The sequence below is a fragment of the Amphiprion ocellaris genome, chromosome 2 (assembly GCF_022539595.1).
Source record: "Amphiprion ocellaris isolate individual 3 ecotype Okinawa chromosome 2, ASM2253959v1, whole genome shotgun sequence".
Lineage (NCBI taxonomy): Eukaryota > Metazoa > Chordata > Actinopteri > Pomacentridae > Amphiprion > Amphiprion ocellaris.
The window spans coordinates 37336179-37358717 of NC_072767.1; the positions used below are offsets into that span (position 1 = coordinate 37336179).

The 22539-nt window shown below is 36.7% G+C and overlaps 1 long non-coding RNA gene across 1 annotated transcript; it reads left to right on the forward strand.

The window, feature by feature from the left end:
• Positions 1-444: 444 nt before the first annotated feature.
• On the forward strand, positions 445-11567 carry LOC129349893 (uncharacterized). The gene is made up of 3 exons (XR_008603075.1): positions 445-1028; positions 6277-6581; positions 10912-11567. It is a non-coding gene; the product is annotated as an uncharacterized LOC129349893 (long non-coding RNA).
• Positions 11568-22539: the final 10972 nt, after the last annotated feature.

A 22539-nucleotide genomic window follows, 5' to 3' on the forward strand; every position in this document is an offset into this window, starting at 1 on the left:
GTCAGCAGCTGAAGTGTGTTGTGTTCTTGTAATGTAGTTCATTAAGTTCATAAAACTGTGGCTGGTTGACGTTAATGTAACGTTCAGGAAACTTAAATGTGATTAAAACAGTAACGTTAATGTTCTAGTTGTCAGTAATCAGCTTTAATTTGACACTACAACAGACTCTGATAGTTTTAAATGACATCAGTTTCATGAATTTGTTGAAAATTGTCTCATTTGTTGTTGTGATGTTGCTGCTGATTCATTAAAACCAGATGATCCCTGTTGAAGTTCTAGTATCAGAAGTACAAGAAGGAAAATGGAAGTTTAGTTCTGCTATGTCAAAGATTTCAGGAATAAAATAACTAAATGAGTCTTTGTGCCTCAAACTTTAATTTACAATAATGAAATAATGAAATAATCACACGTAATACAAATACAAATAGCAGAGAAACCTGAGAGAATAATTTCCTGAAAAGTCTGTGAAGGAAAAGCAGCTTTTTATCCTGAAAGATCAGAATCAGCTCCAACATCTGCATCTGACAGCATCAAGTCAACCAGAAAGAAAAGAAAAAAGAAAATGACTTGTTTCTGATCACATCTGTTCTGCTGCTCACAGGCTGCTGCTGTTCACATTCTTCACATTTATAGTCCACTTTTAAAAGTCCAGCAGACAGGTGCTCTGCTTTGGAGTGTGACGATGTCATCGGTGATGTGGAGAGTGAAGTTTCTGTTTCACCCACAGCATGCTTTAGGGCAGCCGGGTCGCACTTGATGTTTGAAATACTGACCGACATCTCAGATTTAACTGTCTGTAGTTCTGTTTTGATGGATGTTAAATTTTCACTCAAAGCCGCCAGGAGCTGGGTCTTTAAAATAACCGCCGTCTCGTTACAGAGTGAAAGTAGCAGTTCCTCCTTAAGGTCAGAGATTGCAGCAACTGAGGGCCTCTTCAAAAGAAGACATAGTTGATGAAGGCGTTCTGGAGCAGGACCAGAAAGACCACGACCAAGCAGCCTTGAGATCTTAGGCAGCGTCTCCCTCAGGTGGGTGTCAACGGTGTTCACGGTCAGCTCCGTGGTAGTCCCATCAAAAAACAAAACAGAAAAAAATCTATGCTTCAGATGTGTGGTTGTTCTCCCACCAACTGGTCTAGTCTCCATCTGTGGGATGCTGCTGCTGACCTTCCTCCAGCCCACTGCTTCCAGCTGCCCATTTCCACTTGAAATGAACCAAAGCACTCTGTGTATAATGCCATAGTATAGGATGTAGTTGAGAAAATGTCAAAGTATAGTTTTCAAGAATACCATAGTATGGCCTGTAGTTCATAGTATAGCATGTCGGCAAAAAACCCCCTATAGATTATTATGTGGTTCAAAAAGCGCAAAATGATAGGATGTTGCCTAAAATTGTCATGTATGATATGTGGTTCAAAAAATGTCATAGTGCAGTATATTGTCAAAATAGTATGTTATTCAAGAAAATATCAGCGTATAGTATGTCGTCTAAAAAAATGCCATAGAATAATATTTCATTGCACAAGTAAAAGTATAGTAATTTTTAAAACTGTTCAAATTCTTATAAAATGTTGCTAAAAATCTAAAACAAAAACAAAAAACCAAACGTCATAGTAATATGTCAATTAAAAAAGCCTATAGTATAGTGTGTCACCCAACAAATGTCATACTATAGCGTGTCGCCCTAAAAACGTCATAGTATAGCATGTCGTCCAAAAAACACCATAGTATAGCATGTCATCCAAAAAACATCATAGATTAGTATGTCGTCCAAAAAACATCATAGTATAGCATGTCGTCCAAAAAACATCATAGTATAGCATGTCGTCCAAAAACATCATAGTATAGCATGTCGTCCAAAAAACATCATAGTATAGCATGTCGTCCAAAAACATCATAGATTAGTATGTCGTCCAAAAAACATCATAGTATAGCATGTCGTACAAAAACATCATAGTATAGCATGTCATCCAAAAAGCGTCATAGTATAGCATGTCGTCCAAAAAACATCATAGATTAGTATGTCGTCCAAAAAACATCATAGTATAGCATGTCGTCCAAAAAACATCATAGTATAGCATGTCGTCCAAAAAACGTCATAGTATAGCATGTCGTCTAAAAAACGTCGTAGTATAGCATGTCGCTCTAAAAAACATCATAGTATAGCATGTTGTCCAAAAAACATCATAGTATAGCATATCATTCTACAAACGTCATAGTATAGCATGTTGTCCAAAAAACGTCATAGTATAGCATGTCACTCTACAAACATCATAGTATAGCATGTTGTCCAAAAAACATCATAGTATAGACTTTGGTCCAAAAAATGTCATAGTATAGCATGTTGCTCTAAAAAAGTCATAGTATAGCATGTCGCTCTTAAAATGTCATAGGATAGTATGTCCCTCTAAAAAAGACATAGTATAGCATGTCGCTCTTAAAACGTCATAGTATAGCCTTTGGTCTAAAAACGTCATAGTATAGCATGTCGCTCTTAAAACGTCGTAGTATAGCCTTTGGTCTAGAAAGGTCATAGCTTAGCATGTCGTCCAAAAAACTTCATAGTATACCATGTCGCTCTAAAAATGTCATAGTATAGCATGTCGCTCTACACACGTCATAGTATAGCCTTTGGTCTAAAAACGTCAAAGTATAGCATGTCACTCTACAAACGTCATAGTATAGCCTTTGCTCTAAAAAAGACATAGTATAGCATGTCGCTCTACAAACGTCATAGTATAGCCTTTGGTCTAAAAAGTCATAGTATAGCATGTCGCTCTAAAAACATCATAGTATAGCATGTCACTCTAAAAACATCATAGCATAGCATGTCGCTCTTAAAACGTCATAGTATAGCCTTTGGTCTAGAAAGGTCATAGCTTAGCATGTCGTCCAAAAAACGTCATAGTATAGCATGTCACTCTAAAAATGTCATAGTATACCATGTCGCTCTACAAACGTCATAGTATAGCCTTTGGTCTAAAAACGTCATAGTATAGCATGTCGTCCAAAAAACATCATAGTATAGCATGTCGTCCAAAAAACATCATAGTATAGCATGTCGTCCAAAAACTTCATAGTATAGCATGTCATCCAAAAAACGTCATAGTATAGCATGTCGTCCAAAAAACATCATAGATTAGTATGTCGTCCAAAAAACATCATAGTATAGCATGTCGTCCAAAAAACATCATAGTATAGCATGTCATCCAAAAACATCATAGTATAGCATGTCGTCCAAAAAACGTCATAGTATAGCATGTCATCCAAAAACATCATAGTATAGCATGTCATCCAAAAAGCGTCATAGTATAGCATGTCGTCCAAAAAACATCATAGATCAGTATGTCATCCAAAAAACATCATAGTATAGCATGTCGTCCAAAAAACATCATAGATTAGTATGTCATCCAAAAAACGTCATAGTATAGCATGTCGTCCAAAAAACATCATAGTATAGCATGTCGTCCAAAAAACGTCATAGTATAGCATGTCGTCTATAAAACGTCGTAGTATAGCATGTCGCTCTAAAAAACATCATAGTATAGCATGTTGTCCAAAAAACATCATAGTATAGCATGTCACTCTACAAACGTCATAGTATAGCATGTTGTCCAAAAAACGTCATAGTATAGCATGTCGCTCTTCAAACATCATAGTTTAGCCTTTGGTCGAAAAACGTCATCGTATAGCATGTCGTCCAAAAAGCATCATAGTATAGACTTTGGTCCAAAAAATGTCATAGTATAGCATGTTGCTCTAAAAAAGTCATAGTATAGCATGTCGCTCTTAAAATGTCATAGGATAGTATGTCCCTCTAAAAAAGTCATAGTATAGCATGTCGCTCTTAAAATGTCATAGGATAGTATGTCCCTCTAAAAAAGTCATAGTATAGCATGTCGCTCTTAAAATGTCATAGGATAGTATGTCCCTCTAAAAAAGACATAGCATAGCATGTCGCTCTTAAAACGTCATAGTAAAGCCTTTGGTCTAAAAACGTCATAGCTTAGCATGTCGTCCAAAAAACTTCATAGTATACCATGTCGCTCTAAAAATGTCATAGTATAGCATGTTGCTCTATACACGTCATAGTATAGCCTTTGGTCTAAAAACGTCAAAGTATAGCATGTCGCTCTACAAACGTCATAGTATAGCCTTTGCTCTAAAAAAGACATAGTATAGCATGTCGCTCTACAAACGTCATAGTATAGCCTTTGGTCTAAAAACGTCATAGTATAGCATGTCGCTCTAAAAACATCATAGTATAGCATGTCACTCTAAAAACGTCATAGCATAGCATGTCGCTCTTAAAACGTCATAGTATAGCCTTTGGTCTAGAAAGGTCATAGCTTAGCATGTCGTCCAAAAAACGTCATAGTATAGCATGTCGCTCTAAAAATGTCATAGTATACCATGTCGCTCTACAAACGTCATAGTATAGCCTTTGGTCTAAAAACGTCATAGTATAGCATGTCGTCCAAAAAACATCATAGTATAGCATGTCACTCTAAAAACGTCATAGCATAGCATGTCGCTCTTAAAACGTCATAGTATAGCCTTTGGTCTAGAAAGGTCATAGCTTAGCATGTCGTCCAAAAAACGTCATAGTATAGCATGTCGTCCAAAAAACATCATAGTATAGCATGTCATCCAAAAAGCGTCATAGTATAGCATGTCACTCTTAAAACGTCATAGTTTAGCCTTTGGTCGAAAAACGTCATAGTATAGCATGTCACTCTAAAAACGTCATAGTATAGCATGTCGCTATAAAAACGTCATCGTATAGCATGTTGTTCTAAAAACGTCATAGTTTAGCATGTTGCTCTTAAAATGTCATAGTTTAACCTTTGGTCCAACAAACGTAATAGAAAAGCCTTTAGTTCACAAAACGTTGTTATGTCCCTGCTGTCTGAAGTAGGTGAGGAGCAACACAAAAACAGTCCAAATGCTGGTTTCCAGAGGGTTAGACGAGTATTTATTTGAAAGAGTAAGTTTAGAACGACACAACATGTGAGGGGGTTAAAAGCAAATGGGTGTTGATAAAATAAAAATAAATAGTATAGCCTTTGGTCTAAAAACGTCATAGTATAGCATGTCGCTCTACAAACGTCATTGTATAGCATGTTGCTCTCAAAAACATCATAGTATAGCATGTCGTCCAAAAAACATCACAGTATAGCATGTCGTCCAAAAAACGTCATAGTATAACGTGTCGTCCAAAAAACGTCATAGTATAGCATGTCGCTCTAAAAAACATCATAGTATAGCATGTCGTCCAAAAAACGTCATAGTATAGCATGTCGTCCAAAAACATCATAGTATAGCATGTGGTCCAAAAAACGTCATAGTATAGCATGTCGCTCTAAAAATGTCATAGTATACCATGTCGTCCAAAAAAAAATCATAGTATAGCATGTGGTCCAAAAAATGTCATAGTATAGCATGTCGCTCTAAAAAACATCATAGTATAGCATGTCGTCCAAAAAACGTCATAGTATAGCATGTCGTCCAAAAACATCATAGTATAGCATGTGGTCCAAAAAACGTCATAGTATAGCATTTCATCCAAAAAATGTCATAGTGTAGCATGTCGCTCTAAAAACATCATAGTGTAGCATGTCGCTCTAAAAAAGACATAGTATAGCATGTCGCTCTTAAAACGTCATAGTATAGCCTTTGGTCTAAAAATGTCATAGTATAGCATGTCGCTCTAAAAAACATCATAGTATAGCAAGTCATCCAAAAAACATCATAGTATAGCATGTCACTCTACAAACGTCATAGTATAGCATGTCGTCCAAAAAGCGTCATAGTATAGCATGTCGCTCTTAAAACGTCATAGTTTAGCATGTTGCTCTTAAAATGTCATAGTTTAGCCTTTGGTCCAACAAACGTAATAGAAAAGCCTTTAGTTCACAAAACGTTGTTATGTCCCTGCTGTCTGAAGTAGGTGAGGAGCAACACAAAAACAGTCCAAACGCTGGTTTCCAGAGGGTTAGACGAGTATTTATTTGAAAGAGTAAGTTTACAACAACACAACATGTGAGGGGGTTAAAAGCAAATGGGTGTTAGTAAAATAAAAATAAACAAACAGAACTAAAATTGAACTTCACGTTGACATTGATGGGCATTCCAACCAGGAACAAAGTAAAAGATAATCAATACGAAAAAAAACCTCTTCCTGTTCACCTCTTAAAACCCCCAAAACACACCACAGTAGCGCCCTAAACTAAAACCAGCAATGGGTTCCCTGTTTTCTTTTCTGAACAATTAAAAGGTCCCTCTATATCTCCCCACACATCCACCAACCACTGGAACACATCTCCAAAGTTCTGCTGGACCAGCTCAGCTTCCTCTCAGAAGAAGTGCTGCCACCTGCCAGATGAAGGAGCCTTTTGAGAGGCAGCTGGCATCGTGATTGGACTGTACTTTGGTCTGTTCCAATCCAGCTTCAGCTCCAGAGACGGCAGGCGGGACGAGTCAACGGAGGCCGGGTGGACGAAGGCATGCAGCTGAGTACAATCCAGAAAACAACAGAGGAGGAGTGCAGCAGCCCAGGGCCAGAACAACCAGAGTAGCATTGTATGTCTCTTAGAAAACATCATAGTATAGCCTTTGCTATGAAAAGACGCCATCATATACATCGTATATTGTACAAATAACAAGTCAAAGGAAAGAGACATACATTGTAGAATTGTAGTAATTGTGGGCTGACTGATTTACTGCTTATCAGTATTTTATTGTTTACTGATTTACAGTAATAAATACATTTAAAAATGGCGCTACTTTGGCTCTGAACCTTTATCTACCTGTGGTCGCTCTGTCTTCTGGAGTGATTTGATTGATTATACGTCACGAATAAAACTCCTTTAACTTAACATCTGTAAACAAAACAGAAACGTATCAACAAAGTTTTCTGTCAGAGTTCTTGTTCTTCTAAGTTTAACTCCAAGATTTTAAATACTTTCATTTACTGCAAATGAATATCGACTCCAAATTTCTCACTATTAATCATTATCAGCCATCAAAACCCACAAAACACCCCTATATACTTGACCACACTTAGTACAGTCCGGTTCCCCCTTCTATAAATCTGCTTGGAATCGTCTAATTCCTGTTTGTCAAAGTGGCCTTCTACCTGGATAGGTTTTGTTGGAGCACATGCAACAAACATTTTGGGTAAGTGCACTTTAATATGGATGGATGACACTGAATTAGAGTCTGTTTTAATGAGACTGAGTTAAGATGTGCAGCTCTGTCATTAAATAGTAAATTATTTCTCAGAATTCACAGAGAAAAGTGTGAAATGTTTGCTAGGTTAGCATCCCACATGTTCTTTGGCTCAGCTAAAGCTAACTCTCTCCAACTTGTGGATCTCTTGAGTTGCTTGTTGTTAAAATATCTTGCTAGAGGTGCTGAAGCTCAGAAAGTCTGAGATGTTTGTTCAAAATTGGCTCATTCTCAAGTCTGATCTGAACTGTCCTCTTTTGTTTGAACTTTCCCTAAACTTAGGAGTTAATGACAGAGCAGCACATCCAGACTCAGTCTCATTTATGTAGAGATTAAACTTCAGTGTCATTCATTGATGTTAAAGTGCACTTTTTCAAAAGTTTGTTGCACATGCTCCCGACCAAACCAGTCCAGGTGGAAGACGATGTGAAGAGAAAGCTCCAGAGGATGAATATCATACATTTACGTTGGAAATAAATGTCCTTTAATTAGACATTGTCATGCAAAAGTTGGATTTCCCTTGAATGATGTTCAAATCTTTGTTGAATGTTTTGTTGATGTTGGTTTCTAAATGTTTTTTGACACTCGGCCCCAAAGATTAAAACCTTTTACTGCTCACAAGCTGCAACAATTCACACATGATCAACTATCTTTCTGACTAAACTAAGATAAAAAGTGAAAAACTGTCTGATTCCTGCATCATGAATGTAAATCTTTTTTGGTTTTTCTGACGGTAAACTGAATATATTTGGGTCTGATATTTTATGAACCAAGACAAGAAATGAATTAGTGGAGAAAACAAGCAACAGATTAATGGACAAAGAAAATGTGTTTTCCAACATATATGGCTGAATTACTCCAACATTACAAGATACATACAATTTTAATTCAATTTTATTTATATAACGTCAATTACAGGTCAAATTTTCTAATCTAAGACTAATGGACAATTAAAATAAGTTTCTCCACTAAAACTAATAAACATGCGGTTAAATAGAAGGAACAGTTGTAAATACTGCAGTCCCATGACGGCAAGAATAAAGTTTGTCAAGAAAAAGTAAATCTGCTGGTGGATTCCATTAAAGTCCTAATAAATGATAATAAAGTGTGATACTAAAGGTTTGTGGTGCTAAAAATCTCAAACATATGAAGTTGAACATGTGGATGGAGGTTGATAAAAATTGACCAACTCCATGGATTTTCTGGATGGTGGTTAAAGACCTGCTCTTCTAGTGGTCTTCCTTCCAGTGGTTGTAAAAAGTCAGTCCATCCTGGCCGACTTCAACACCTCTTCATGACAAGTTGTTGTGCCTTGGACCTGGTGGAAACTCCAGAAACTGGGGAAAACCTGTGGAGACTCGAAGAACTCGTGACGACTCGAAGAACTCGTGGGGCGGGGGAAGGTGTGGTGGGCGGTGGGGGGAGGCGGGGGAGTAGAGGGGGGAGGCCGCCACCTACCTCCCCACCCACTCTCCGCCCTGACTCCACCCAGGCTCCGCCTTGGCTCCGCCCATGTAGTCACTTGAGGAACTACGATGCCAAAGGGACGACGAAATCATTTCTTTTCATCTGATCTGTAGCTCAGTGAGTTAAGGATTTGCCTATGGAGCTGCAGGTCGCTGGTTCAAGACCAGACACTTCTTAAGTTTTTTCAAAATCCTGACAAAGACAAAGAAAGAAAAGTGCCGGTGGTGGGTCTCGAACCTGCGACCTTCCACTTGGTAGTCCATCCTCTTATCCCCCTGAGCTACTCGCTCAGATACTAATTCTTCTTTTTTTTGCGCATTTATCATCTATTTTTTGTCGTTTTCGAGTTTTTTTTTAACTCGAGTCTCGACTCGACCGTTTTTCTCAGGAGGTTGGACTTGCTGGAGGGTTGAACCTTCAGTTCCAAGACTTTCCAAGCCTCCACACCTACCGAGTCCTCAGGACCTGAGCTTTCACACAGTCTGAGGGCTGAAATTTTCTAAGTTCCACACTAGTTCTCTGTTGGATTGAACTTTCACACAGTCCAAGGACTGATATCTTCCAAGTTCCTCAGTAGTTCTCTGTTAGTTTGAACCTTCAGACAGTCCGAGGACTGAAATTTTAAAAGTTCCTCAGTAGTTCTCTGTTAGTTTGAACCTTTCCACAGTCTGAGGACTGAAAACCTAAAGTTTCTCAGTACTTCTCTGTTAGTTTGAACTTTATGGTTAACAGAAGCCTTAAAACTTGTGACCATGAGTCTTGATTTCACATTTAGACCATCCATCTGAGTTCTTCTCAGACCTTCACCTGTGGGTTTTTTAGAAATCCTCAACAAACTTTGATTCTCTTCACTGAACAGTAAAGTTTGTGGCGATCAGAAGGTAACATTAGTTTGATCCATGCCTTCAACTACTAGTAGACTTTATCTGGAAATCAGTTTTCTGAAATGAGTTCTTAGTAAATCTGTCCACAATCAAACCAAGAACATAGAAAGAGGAAATGTTTGAAGAAACAACGATGTTTTCTTTTCAGACTAGAAAACACTGTAAGACCTTTATCTGTTTTTGCTCTTTTTGATCATTTTATTGTCTCTTCTGTTTAATTTGATCTTCTAAAGTCTAACTAGTGTCTTTTCAAATGCTGTGTCTGTGGTTTGATTCTTCTTAAATGTTTAGTTTTGCTCTTTTCTCACCTTTTATTCTTTTCTAATGTCTGATTTGATTTCCAAATGTTTTGTCTTTTTAATGTTTAATTGTTTTTTCAAATGTTTTATTGGCTTGTTTGAAAAAATGTCCTTTTCTTTCCCAATGTTTAATTTTTCCATTAAATCTTTAAGGTTTTTCTTTTTAAATGTTTAACACCTTTTAATGTTTAATTTTGTTTTTAAATGCTTCATTGTATTTTCTGTTTAATTCCTATTTAAAGTTTTATTGTCTTTAAGATTTAATTTTCTAATTAAACATTTAATTTTTTAATTAAATGTTTTGTCTTTTCAAAGGTTTAATAATCTAATTAAATGTTTAGTATTTTTTAAATGTTTAATGTTATTGTTTAATTGTATTTTTTAAATGTTTAATTATCTAAAATATTTCATCTTTAATGTTTAATATTTTTGTTTTAAAATTTTGTTTTTCATAATTACATGTTTTGTATCTTCTGTTTAGTTATGTAATTCAATATTTTGTCTGTTTAATATCATTTAATTTAATGTTTAATTTTCTTTTTAAAAGTTTTATTGTATTAAATGCTTTTTTCCTTTGATTTAATTGCTTTTTTAAATGTAGTTTATTTCTTTAATCTTTTTTTCTGTTAAGATTTTAATCCCAACTTTAAAAATGAAACAAACCCTTAAATCACAATGAAAATACTTCTATTGTCACAATCATGAGTTAGTCAATTATTCAGTTTATCAATTCAACTTTATTTGTTTAGCACGTTTCACACAGATGACAAAACTAAACAAGCAAAGAGAGAAAAAACTATGATTAAAACTCAATAATATATATTTTTTTCAAAAATTTAACATGGTAATAAAATCTGTTATGTACAGGGGATGGAGGGAGTTTATTGAAGTCTTCTTGGGCTCACATGGGAAATCACTTAAAATATAAACTTGATATTCAGTCTAAGGAAACTGGGAACAGCAGAGCGACAGAAGAAGCAACAATATCTCCTCTTTTCTCCTTTAATGAGTTGACTCTTCTTGTGCTTTCAGACCAAAGAACTACAGACTCTTCACAACCTGCTCAAACTCTTGGTACAGGACCTCACCACACGGGTCAAGAAGGTTTCTGTCTCATTTCTACTCTGAAGCTCACCTTCTCCTGTTCAAACTGCTGACAAATGTTTCTGCTGCTCTAAAGTCTGGTCTCCAGAACTTCCTAAAAACTCTCAAAGTCTCTTCTGCTGCAGGTTGCTTTGTAGAACTGTTCCAGAAAACCTCACTAAACCACATGGAAGGGCCTCAAGATAGTCGTCCAAATGAAACCATACAAAAACCAAACTAGCACAACCCAAACACTAAAGTCTCCTGCAGCCTACCAGAGAACCTCTGAGAACAGAGAATCAGGACAGGAACTCTTACCTTCTGGACAACCAACGTTGGTTCTCAAAAAAGAATACAGAATGTGTCTGACCAAAAACCTCTGAAGACTCACTACAGCCAAGATAAAGACACAACTCACCTGCACCAAATCCACTAATCACTGCACACAGTAGCACCATGTGCTAACTGTGGCTAAAGAACCACATTTACCAAGACAACTATCCGGTACAAAGCCCTAAAACACACCAAGAAACACATTAAAGACGATTTTACTGCTGGAAGCTGCAAGCCAACGCCTAAAGAACAACCTAAAGCAATGGAGCCAAACCCGGATCACTGGTGAAGAGAAACAGAGTAAATGTTTGGCTGCAGCTAAATAAAGCAGGAAGACAGTGAGCTGCTCAGGTGTTCCTGATAACACCAAGCAGCCACCTGGACAGCCAATAGGAACACAGCTTACTGGAAGTCCAGGAGGCTGGCTTAGTGAAGGAAATTTAGTTTAAAGTTGAAGCAGAAAGTTAACAAAGAAAGTTGAAAACCACCTGCTGATACCTGAAATCTCTGAGTTTTCACACAAAGAACACCTGAACATGTCAAACTGGTTCCATAGTAGAACCATCATTGTAAAAACGTCATAGTATGGTGTGTTGCTCAAAAAATATTACGACCCAGCTGTCTAGAGTCGCTGAGGAGCAACACAAAAACAGAACAAACGCTGGTTTCCAGGGGGTTAGGAGGATATTTATTTGAAAGAGTGAGTTTACAACAAAACATGTGAGCAGAAAAATCACAAGTTCAGCTGAAAATATTAGTTTTTGTCTTTTTTATTGACCAAACTTTTCAGGAAGTAGATGAAGAATAATTAAGGCTCTCATGTAGAAGTCCAACTTATTTTGGATCCTTGTGGAGAGTTTAATCTTGGAGTTAGTAAAGCTGTTGAGTTTTTAGAGTCACATGGATTGTTTTGACATTTAATAACCGAGTCCTGAAATAAAATTACAGTTGTGGATTTCTGTCATTTAGTCTGGACTAAGCAAATAACAGCAGCATAAATCTCAAACGTCATTATGAGGAGTCTGGATTGAGGTTTCTCACTTGATAATGATCAGAACATGAAATTCAGGTTGGTTTAAAGGAATATTCCACCGTAAATCTTTGAATGTTGACCTAAAAGGTTGGTTTCCGGAAGTATTCCATCCACAAGGTCCTCACACATCCACCTTAAAGGAACATTCCACCAAAAATCCTTAGACATGCACCTAAAATGTTGGTTTAACCGAGTATTCCATCCAAAATCCTCAAAGAGACCTGAGCGGCTGGTTAAAAGGAATATTCCACCTCAAACCTCAAATATAGACCCGAAAGGGTGGTTTAGAAAAAAATCCTTCAATGTAGACCAAAAAGTTAGCATGGAGGAAAATTCCACCTATGGCATTTTTTTTTTCGCCAAATTTCGCCAAAATTCATGATGATTTTTTTTCAAAGAAAACCTTTCTGGAGTGTTTTTCACGGCCTCCTTTACGTTATTTCATCATATGGCACGTTTTTACAACATGTTGAAAAATCGCATTTTTTTTATTCGACATAGTATACTATGGCGTTTTTTGCGCCAAAATTCATGATGATTTTTTTTTCAAAGAAAACCTTTCTGGAGTGTTTTTCACGGCCTCCTTTACATTATTTCTTCATATGGCATGTTTTCACAACATGTTTAAAAATGACATTTTTCGACATAGTATACTATTGCCTTTTCTTGCGCCAAAATTCATGATGTTTTTTTTTTTCAAAGAAAACTTTTCTGGAGTGTTTTTCACAGCCTCCTTTACATTATTTCATCATATGGCATGTTTTCACAACATGTTGAAAAATGACATTTTTCGACATAGTATACTATGGCGTTTTTTTTTTGCGCCAAAATTCATGATGAATTTTTTTTCAAAGAAAACCTTTCTGGAATGTTTTTCACGGCCTCCTTTACATTATTTCATCATATGGCATGTTTTCACAACATGTTGAAAAATGACATTTTTCAACATAGTATACTATGGCATTTTTTTGCGCCAAAAACAAAACGTATCAACAAAGTTTTCTGTAAGAGTTTGTGTTCTTCTAAGTTTAACTCCAAGGTTTTAAATCCTTTCATTTACTGCAAATGAATATCGACTCCAAATTTCTCACTAATAATCATTATCAGCCTTAAAAACCCACAAAACAACCCTCTATACTCCACCACACTTAGTACAGTCCGGTTCCCCCTTCTATAAATCTGCTTGGAATCTTCCACTTCCTGTTTGTCAAAGTGGCCTTCTACCTGGACAGGTTTTGTTGGAGCTCATGCAACAAACATTTTGGGTAAGTGCACTTTAATATGGATGGATGACACTGAATTAGAGTCTGTTTTAATGAGACTGAGTTAAGATGTGCAGCTCTGTCATTAAACAGGAAATTATTTCTCAGAATTCACAGAGAAAAGTCTGAAATGTTTGCTAGGTTAGCGTCCCACATGTTCTTTGGCTCAGCTAAAGCTAACTCTCTCCAACTTGTGGATCTGTTGAGTTGCTTGTTGTTAAAATATCTTGCTGGAGGTGCTGAAGCTCAGCAAGTCTGAGATGTTTGTTCAAAATCAGCTCATTCTCAAGTCTGATCTGAACTGTTCTCTTTTGTTTGAACTTTCCCTAAACTTAGAAGTTAATGACAGAGCAGCACATCCAGACTCAGTCTCATTTATGTAGAGATTAAACTTCAGTGTCATTCATTGATGTTAAAGTGCACTTTTTCAAAAGTTTGTTGCACATGCTCCCGACCAAAGCAGTCCAGGTGGAAGAGGATGTGAAGAGAAAACTCCAGAGGATGAATATCACACATTTACGTTGGAAATAAATGTCCTTTAATTAGACATTGTCATGCAAAAGTTGGATTTCCCTTTAATGATGTTCAAATCTTTGTTGAATGTTTTGTTGATGTTGGTTTCTAAATGTTTTTTGACACTCGGCCCCAAAGATTAAAACTTTTTACTGCTGACAAGCTGCAACAATTCACACATTATCAACTATCTTCCTGACTAAACTAAGATAAAAAGTGAAAAACTGCCTGATTCCTGCATCATGAATGTAAATCTTTTTGGTTTTTATGACAGTAAACTGAATATACTTGAGTTTGACATTTTATAAACCAAAACAAGAAATGAATTAGTGGAGAAAGCAATCAACAGATTGATGGACAAAGAAAATGTGTTTTCCAACATATATGGCTGAATTACTCCAACATTACAAGATACATACAATTTTAATTCAATTTTATTTATATAACGTCAATTACAGGTCAAATTTTCTAATCTAAGACTAATGGACAATTAAAATAAGTTTCTCCACTAAAACTAATAAACATGCGGTTAAATAGAAGGAACAGTTGTAAATACTGCAGTCCCATGACGGCAAGAATAAAGTTTGTCAAGAAAAAGTAAATCTGCTGGTGGATTCCATTAAAGTCCTAATAAATGATAATAAAGTGTGATACTAAAGGTTTGTGGTGCTAAAAATCTCAAACATATGAAGTTGAACATGTGGATGGAGGTTGATAAAAATTGACCAACTCCATGGATTTTCTGGATGGTGGTTAAAGACCTGCTCTTCTAGTGGTCTTCCTTCCAGTGGTTGTAAAAAGTCAGTCCATCCTGGCCGACTTCAACACCTCTTCATGACAAGTTGTTGTGCCTTGGACCTGGTGGAAACTCCAGAAACTGGGGAAAACCTGTGGAGACTCGAAGAACTCGTGACGACTCGAAGAACTCGTGGGGCGGGGGAAGGTGTGGTGGGCGGTGGGGGGAGGCGGGGGAGTAGAGGGGGGAGGCCGCCACCTACCTCCCCACCCACTCTCCGCCCTGACTCCACCCAGGCTCCGCCTTGGCTCCGCCCATGTAGTCACTTGAGGAACTACGATGCCAAAGGGACGACGAAATCATTTCTTTTCATCTGATCTGTAGCTCAGTGAGTTAAGGATTTGCCTATGGAGCTGCAGGTCGCTGGTTCAAGACCAGACACTTCTTAAGTCTTTTCAAAATCCTGACAAAGACAAAGAAAGAAAAGTGCCGGTGGTGGGTCTCGAACCTGCGACCTTCCACTTGGTAGTCCATCCTCTTATCCCCCTGAGCTACTCGCTCAGATACTAATTCTTCTTTTTTTTGCGCATTTATCATCTATTTTTTTGTCGTTTTCGAGTTTTTTTTAACTCGAGTCTCGACTCGGACATTTTTCTCAGGAGGTTGGACTTGCTGGAGGGTTGAACCTTCAGTTCCAAGACTTTCCAAGCCTCCACACCTACCGAGTCCTCAGGACCTGAGCTTTCACACAGTCTGAGGGCTGAAATTTTCTAAGTTCCACACTAGTTCTCTGTTGGATTGAACTTTCACACAGTCCAAGGACTGATATCTTTGAAGTTCCTCAGTAGTTCTCTGTTAGTTTGAACCTTCAGACAGTCCAAGGACTGAAATCCGAAAAGTTCTTGAGTAGTTCTCTGTTAGTTTGAACCTTCAGACAGTCTGAGGACTGAAATCTTAAAAGTTTCTCAGTACTTCTCTGTTAGTTTGAACCTTTTGACAGTCTGAGGACTGAAAACCTAAAGGTTCTTGAGTACTTCTCTGTTAGTTTGAACCTTCAGACAGTCTGAGACTGAAATCTTAAAAGTTTCTCAGTACTTCTCTGTTAGTTTGAACTTTATGGTTAACAGAAGCCTTAAAACTTGTGACCATGAGTCTTGATTTCACATTTAGACCAGCCATCTGAGTTCTTCTCAGACCTTCACCTGTGGGTTTTTTAGAAATCCTCGACAAACTTTGATTCTCTTCACTGAGCAGTAAAGTTTGTGGAGATCAGAAGATGACATTAGTTTGATCAATGCCTTCAACTACTAGTAGACTTTATCTGGAAAGCAGTTTTCTGAAATGAGTTCTTAGTAAATCTGTCCACAATCAAACCAAGAACATAGAAAGAGGAAATGTTTGAAGAAACAACGATGTTTTCTTTTCAGACTAGAAAACACTGTAAGACCTTTATCTGTTTTTGCTCTTTTTGATCATTTTATTGTCTCTTCTGTTTAATTTGATCTTCTAAAGTCTAACTAGTGTCGTTTCAAATGCTGTGTCTGTAGTTTGATTCTTCTTAAATGTTTAGTTTTGCTCTTTTCTCACCTTTTATTCTTTTCTAATGTCTGATTTGATTTCCAAATGTTTTGTCTTTTTAATGTTTGTTTTTTCAAATGTTTTATTGGCTTGTTTGAAAAAATGTCCTTTTCATTCCCAATGTTTAATTTTTCCATTAAATCTTTAAGGTTTTTCTTTTTAAATGTTTTACCACCTTTTAATGTTTAATTTTGTTTTTAAATGCTTCATTGTATTTTCTGTTTAATTCCTATTTAAAGTTTTATTGTCTTTAAGATTTAATTTTCTAATTAAACATTTAATTTTTTAATTAAATGTTTTGTCTTGTCAAAGGTTTAATAATCTAATTAAATGTTTAGTATTTTTTAAATGTTTAATGTTCTTGTTTAATTGTATTTTTTAAATGTTTAATTATCTAAAATATTTCGTCTTTAATGTTTAATATTTTATTTTAAAATTTGGTTTATTTTCATAATTACATGTTTTGTATCTTCTGTTTAATTATCTAATTCAATATTTTGTCTGTTTAATATCATTTAATTTAATGTTTAATTTTCTTTTTAAAAGTTTTATTGTATTAAATGCTTTTTTCCTTTGATTTAATTGCTTTTTTAAATGTAGTTTATTTCTTTAATCTTTTTTTTCTGTCAAGATTTTAAGCCCAACTTTAAAAATGAAACAAACCCTTAAATCACAATGAAAATACTTCTATTGTCACAATCATGAGTTAGCCAATTATTCAGTTTATCAATTCAACTTTATTTGTTTAGCACGTTTCACACAGATGACAAAACTAAACAAGCAAAGAGAAAAAAAAAACTATGATTAAAACTCAAAAATATATATTTTTAAAAAATTTAACATGGTAATAAAATCTGTTGTGTCCAGGGGATAGAGGGAGTTTATTAAAGTCTTCTTGGGCTCACATGGGAAATCATTTAAAATATAAACTTGATATTCAGTCTAAGGAAACTGGGAACAGCAGAGCGACAGAAGAAGCAACAATATCTCCTGTTTTCTCCTTTAATGAGTCGACTCTTCTTGTGCTTTCAGACCAAAGAACTACAGACTCTTCACAACCTGCTCAAACTCTTGGTACAGGACCTCACCACACGGGTCAAGAAGGTTTCTGTCTCATTTCTACTCTGAAGCTCACCTTCTCCTGCTCAAACTGCTGACAAATGTTTTTGCTACTCTAAAGTCTGCTCTCCAGAACTTCCTAAAAACTCTCAAAGTCTCTTCTGCTGCAGGTTGCTTTGTAGAACTGTTCCAGAAAACCTCACTAAACCACATGGAGGGGCCTCAAGATAGTCGTCCAAATGAAACCGAACAAAAACCAAACTAGCACAACCCAAACGCTAAAGTCTCCTGCAGCCGACCAGAGAACCTCTTTAAACAGAGAATCAGGACAGGAACTCTTACCTTCTGGACAACCAACGATGGTTCTCAAACAAGAATACAGAATGTGTCTGACCAAAAACCTCAAAGAGACCCGAGGAGCTGGTTAAAAGGAATATTCCACCAAAAACCTCAAATATAGACCCGAAAGGGTGGTTTAGAAAAAAATCCTTCAATGTCGACCAAAACAGTTAGTATGGAGGAATATTCCAACTGAAATGTAGATCTGAGAAGTTGGTTTGGAAGAATATACCATCCTAAACATCCTTAAATGTAGACTAAAAGATGGTTTGGAAGAAAATTCCACCTAAAATCCTCCACTGTCGACCTAAAAGGTGAGTTTAATGGTATATTCCACCTAAAATTCACTACTGTAAACCTTGGAGGTTGGTCTGATGGTATATTCCACCCAACATCGTTGAACATAAACTTAAAAAGTTCGTTCAAAGGAATGTTCCACCTACAATCCTTCAATGTAGACCAAAAAATCTTGGTGTAAAGGAGTATTCCACCTTAAATGTAGACCTAAAGGATAGTTTGGAGTAATATTCTACTCTAAAATCTTCCAATGCAGACCTAAAAGGTTGATCTGATGGTATATTCTACCCAACATCCTGGAACATTTACCTAAAATGTTGGTTTAATGGTATATTCCCAGAAAAACCCTTGAACATTAGGCTTAATGGTATATTCCACCCAAAATACTTGTACATATACCAAGAAGTCAGTGTAAAGGAAATGTAGACCTAAAAGGATTGTTTAAAGGAATATTTAAAGGATTATTTTCATTATTTAATAATCTGTTATCAGTCAGAACCCTGGCAAACTTATTTTCTTCAGTTTTTTTTAGTGGAAGTCACAAATAAAGGAGCTCTTGGTTTTTCCCGGCGTTACTGAGTCCAAAGCTGCTGTTTCAACACAGATACGTTCACATGCATCCACAAACCTCTCAGCACTCAAACACCCACAGACAGGAGGCCGGCTGGACCGAGGCTCGGCGGCGTCCTCAGACCCACGAGTCGGGGAGTCGCTGAACTTGTTGGTCCGGTTTGAAGGCCTCCGTGTGGTCCAGTAGAAGTCCACGTAGTTGGTGTTGGCTTTGAACTGCAGCGACTGGCCTCCATCAGGTGGACCGGCTCGTCCTCGTAGGACTCCTCCTGTAGCCTTGAGGGGACCACAGGAACATTCAGTAGCTGTTGGAGTTCTTCCTGTCAGGCTCGTGGTAGAACGGCTCTGAAGAATCTTGTACTTGTCTTATCTGGAACAATCTAACAGCCTAAACTGTTAACAGCGGTGTAAAGAAGCAAACACACAGGCATAGATTAGGACTCAAACTAGATTTATTTTAGAAAACAAATCAGCTTAGAGGCATTTGTTCACACATGTGGCTGAATAGGAGGCCGTCCAATCAGATTGGAGGTCTTCAATCTGTAGGTTGTTTGTTGGGTGAGACTCTGGGACCTCCATCAGCTGACATGGATGTTTGATGGTCTTCCTCTCTAGTGCCAGATGATTCATCCATGAATTCAGCAGCTACAGACTGAAATGAAGCTCATGCTGCCGTTATTGAATTCCTGTTCCAGATCAAACGTTCAGAGCTCACCTTGAATGCAGCCGTCTGCTGTCTGATAGTTTTTCTCATTGTAGTCTTCAATAAAGTCTTTTTCCTCATGTCAGGATGTGGTGAGACTCTTTCTCAGTCTCTGCAGACGTCCCTCATTGTGCATCTCCAGAGAAGAAACAGAAAAACTGATCACTGCTTCAGCATCACAAACGCTCTCCAGCATTCAGAGTGTTTTAGGAATTCATTCATTGTGTTGTGAACTTTGAAGGAGCAGAAACTTTACAGCTGCCAAAGATATGAGCTCCAATTCTGGATGTTTTAGGAAATGAAGTTCATCAAATGAACACTTGATTTTTGCTGATAACTCATTAAATTACTGAAGAAATCTAACATAAAAACCTGTAAACTCTCAGGCAGCTTTTGTTAAAGTTTGTCTATAATTCTATCATCATGTTCTGGAACCAGGACTCTGCAGAAGTTCCTTCAATCAGACACTTGTGTGTTTCTATTTAAGGCCTCAGGTTTGAACGTACAGCAGAGGATTAGAAAGGAGTGATTTTAATATTTAAATCAGTCCAGTAAATGTTTGTAGGAAAAATGATTAAAATTTTGATTTAGATAGATGTGTCAAATAATATTGTAGAGTCTCACTTAAATATCTCCAAATGAGTTCAGTGTATTTACATTTTATAGAATATATGATTTCTTAATCTCAATACTGTAGTCTGACCCTAAATATTATAATAATGATGTAAATTTAAATAATATTGTAGTGCAGTCATAAACTTTAATCAGCTAAACTTACATAAAAATTTCACTACATAATCTTAACCTGAACATTCATATTATTGAGGTAAATTTACATAAATCATGTTATTCTAGAGTCTTAACTGGAATATGTCTAACATGAATCTTTTTGTATTGTGCTGATAAACAACAATAACCTGACATTCAGATAATATTTATTGTCTGATTGTGAGACTAAATTCCTCCACATTCTGGAACTTTACCAGCACCAGCTGTAGGAATAAATAAAAATAGAATCTGTTCATTTCCACATTATATACATTTGTTTATTCTTAATATCTCAGACTGAATGTAGCTGGCAGTAAAAACAAACTCATTTGCTGGACTGCATTGATCAGGAAAAAACAAACTATCAGTTCATTCAGAAACTGTGGGGTTAAACCTAAAAACACAGACCTCAACAGCAGTTTGTTTCAAAGCAGAACACCAGCCGGTTTTCACTAAAGAAGCTTTCAGAGCAACAATTAAATGACAGTTTTGTTCTCATTAAGTACAGAGTCAACCAAAAATAATGTACACACATCAGGAAAAGAAAAACTTTTACAAATATTTCATTTGTATAAGTACTTCTATACATATAGATTCCTCTTTCAAAGTTTGATTAAATCACGCTGTCAGAAATCACAGAAATGTCTGGAAGCCAGTGGCCACCACTTTGAGCACCTCTTGTAATTGTAGAGGCCAAAGATAACTTTTATTAATCTGGTGATGTATGAATAAATTTGGTATTGAAATATTTATGCAAGTTTTTCTTTTCCTGATGTGTGTAAACATTATTTTTGCTGACTCTGTATGATGGGTTTCTGACAGGTCACCAGGCAACATCTTTTTATAATAATGACAAACATACCTGCATTCTACAGGAGTGATTTTCCTCATGTGCAGGTAAAGATGTGTGAGGAGCTTAGAGATGACAGGAGCAGGAGTCATCCTCACTAATTCAGCTTCCACCTAGAAACAGAAAGACCACAAACAAACACACTGATAAACTCTCAAACGTTCAACCTCACAGCCTCAAAATATCTGTTTAGGAAGTGTTGTGTTTCTAAATTCTGCTGAAAGCGTTGACAGACATTCTCTTACAAGGTTGTGTAAAAAGCAGCCTGTCCTCTGAGCTACTGACAAATCTTCCTGAACAAAGTTTCTACGTGTAAATCAGCTCAACAAAAACTAAAGCCTCAGTCAGATATAACAGGTATCACAAATTATAAACAACTTTCTTTGTTAACTCAGACTTTCTGCTTCAACCTCACATAAAAAGGGGAGTTTAACTCGTCAGGTGACTGAAAATGAACGGCTTGTGCAGTTCTAGATCCAAAAGTAGGATGTTTCCTCTCATGTTTTACTACAAATACATGCAATAATAAATAAATACAATGGCTGGTTGTTAGTTTATTCACTATTAATGTCACTTTATATACTGGATTGAACTTGAGCAGTGGAAGAGAAAAGGAATTTAATGAAATTAAAGGGGGGGTAATGTTGCGCAATGTTAAGTTAAGCACGGTTTAATTCAAACCAGCTGAATGTTAAACTTCAGTGCAGCTGAACGAGTTTCAGTTAACCTTAAAGTAAAACAACGTTTTTTAAAACCTAAAATACACAGCAGAGAAATACAGGTTGAGAAGCTCATTCTAATAATGACGGCCGCTGCAGCAGCAACTAATACAGTTGTTCAGCGGTAAGTTAGCCACCTGTGTTAATTAGCCCGCTAGCTAACTTAGCCGCTTAGCTAGCTAACTAAGCCGCTTAGCTAGCTAACGCGTCCGGACCAACTGCTCAAACACGACAAAACACAACTCTTCACAAGTCGCTGACTTAACGTACAACAAAACAACGCTACTGGTTAGAAATATTTATCTTCTTACCGTGTTTTACTCCAAAAACAAGGTCAACAGCAGCCAGAGATGCTACCAGACGTGCCGACCATAGATATATACAGCAGACGAGATCCGCTAGCGCGCTGTCTTCCATATAGTTCTGTGGTCTGACAATCACTGCTCTCTGGCTCTCAGTCAGTCTGACCAATCACTGCTCTCTGGCTCCGCCCTCTGAGAATCTTGTTGTCGTTTGGCTCCACACTTGCTGATGACCACTTCCGGTCTCAGAAAATGAAAAAACGGACCTTTATTCGTTTCTGTCTCTCACTGATTTTATTATTTTGTTATTCTAAATATAAAATGAAAATCAAAGCATTTTTAAAATTTCGTATATCCCTTTTTGATCATGAAAAGGACAAATGCCTTGTATTTCAATTTTAATTTTTGTATTTTAAAACGAAAATCAAATAACCACTTGTTTTTTGTTTTTCAATACCCGTTTCAGAACAGAAAATCCAGTTGCCAAAATATACACGGACCATGGTCTTACCTTT